Here is a 2052-nt window from a genome sequence, read left to right as displayed (position 1 = left end):
ATTGATTAAAATAAAATATTTTCAACATCTGCGTGGGATGACGCTATTGGTCTTATAAATTAACTATTGCGCCACAATATTGTATATTTGGCATGGAGTCAGATATATTTCAAAAATGTTGTGACTGGTTGCTAAGAATTGGGGTCATTTCCCCATCCATTAGAGATAGTATTTCATCACAGTACGACTTTGTCAATTTGATTGAAAATGGAGAAATAATTTGTCATTTAGTCAATATAATTGAGCCTGGACTAATCCAAGGAGTATACGATACTTCTTCGGACACAGAACAAGTAGTCCACTCACATTTATTTCTCAGTTCTATATCAGAGCCAACATTGACAAGTTTAATATTGCTTGTATTGATTTCTTCAATTTTGGCCAGTGCGATATTCTTTCCTTTGACGACATGGCTTTTGATCTGGACAAAGTAAGAGCTTTTCTAATCTTTAAAGGTTTTGAGAGCTTTATCAAAATTATCCAGCTCAGACACAGCTCGACAAATAGCCCAGTATCAAAATTTTGTTCATTTTAGTCCCTTTGATTTTGAAATCTCAAAAAATGAAAACTTTTCTCCTCTTAGTGATTCGAGGTAGTAAATTCAGGGACTAATACTAGTCGACCACCTCTGGTGAGGGGAAGAAGTTCCAATTATTCGAAAGACGTTGACAAGAAAGGAAACATATTTTACGACTCTTACGACCTTAAACAAGTTAGAAAGAAACATTAAGTCACAGCCTTCCAACAGTGATCGATCCTCTACGAGATATGTATTCGACGAAATCATTCTAGTGGAGCATATATACTTGGAAAATCTCAAAAAAATCGTAAATGTATTAAAAAATTAATCGTAATCTACTAGGGCTACATTCCTGCAATGAACAAACTAATTCCAGAAAACGATATTGAACTAATATTTCCTAACATTCAGGTTTTAAAGTCTTAAAAATTTCAGGAAATTTACATGCTGCACAGAAGCCTTGTTGAGTCTTTGGATGAGGCCAAGTCGTTCAATCAAATCGCAAAACTTTACGCTCGCTACTGCAAGTATTTTTATTTGTATGGAGAACTTGTCGGGAACACAGTTCAGTCAAAATTACTCATTCACGAGTACCGGAAAAACAACCAACAAGTCCATTTGGCCATTAAAGTATCGACTTGGTAGATTATCTTAGTCATGTGAGAAAGCCTTTCATGGTAATAAAAAAGAAATTGGGGACTTGCTATTGCTTCCTATGCAACACATCCTTCGATATAATCTGCTTTTTACTGTAAGGTCCCTACTTTATACCTAAGCGAGCTTGCAAAGAGGCAAACAACGAAAATTTGAAAATAAAGTGCCTCAAGTCCACACAACTTGATTACAGTGTTTTTTATGCTTAAATTATTGTGCAATAGGATTTGGCAGATTTTATCAACAGTTATTCAAACAGTATCAATACAAGAGCCAACCAGATTGCACTAGAAAAAGAGTTTTTAATTTTTATGAAATATTATTTATAGGATAAATGAGATTGCATTGGTAAGTATAAATATTATTTTAAGCCAAACAACGAGCCATTTTGGATGTTTGGAGTGATTCAAAAAAGTGGTTTTCTACAAGTAAAAAACTCCAAACACGACCTGATATTCAAAGGAAGGTATTCTAAACATATAACTTAATATCAGATACATATTCCTAGTCTCCCGACTTGTTCTAATCGTGAAAAAACTGGTCACTTATAATATTAACAACCACAGAATCAAGGATATCAACAACAAGATTATTTGCTTGTATGCAATGTGACCTTAAAAAGAGAATCCAAAGTTTGAAACAAAATTGCTGATTTAGAGAATTCTTTTTCATTAAAACAAACTTCGAATAATTCAAAATATACATTTTATGACAAATCGCCACTCAATATTGACGATTAGTTTAATACAATTCAAAAAATGATGTAAATACAAAAAAGTCAGACTTAGAGAACTAAACACAATTCTTATACATGAAAACATTTTTGAACTCAAAACATTTCCGATTCCCACATTTTGTTCAGTTTGTGGATGTTTTTT

General features: G+C 32.9%; 1 long non-coding RNA gene across 1 annotated transcript; it reads left to right on the top strand.

Annotated features, from left to right (window-relative positions):
- Positions 1-1299: 1299 nt before the first annotated feature.
- Positions 1300-1611, top strand: LOC115230320. The gene is made up of 3 exons (XR_003883421.1): positions 1300-1368; positions 1399-1472; positions 1504-1611. It is a non-coding gene; the product is annotated as an uncharacterized LOC115230320 (long non-coding RNA).
- The last annotated feature ends 441 nt before the right edge of the window (positions 1612-2052 follow it).

This window comes from Octopus sinensis, unplaced genomic scaffold, assembly GCF_006345805.1.
Source record: "Octopus sinensis unplaced genomic scaffold, ASM634580v1 Contig15316, whole genome shotgun sequence".
NCBI lineage: Eukaryota > Metazoa > Mollusca > Cephalopoda > Octopoda > Octopodidae > Octopus > Octopus sinensis.
This window is presented reverse-complemented; position numbering and strand designations above follow the sequence as displayed.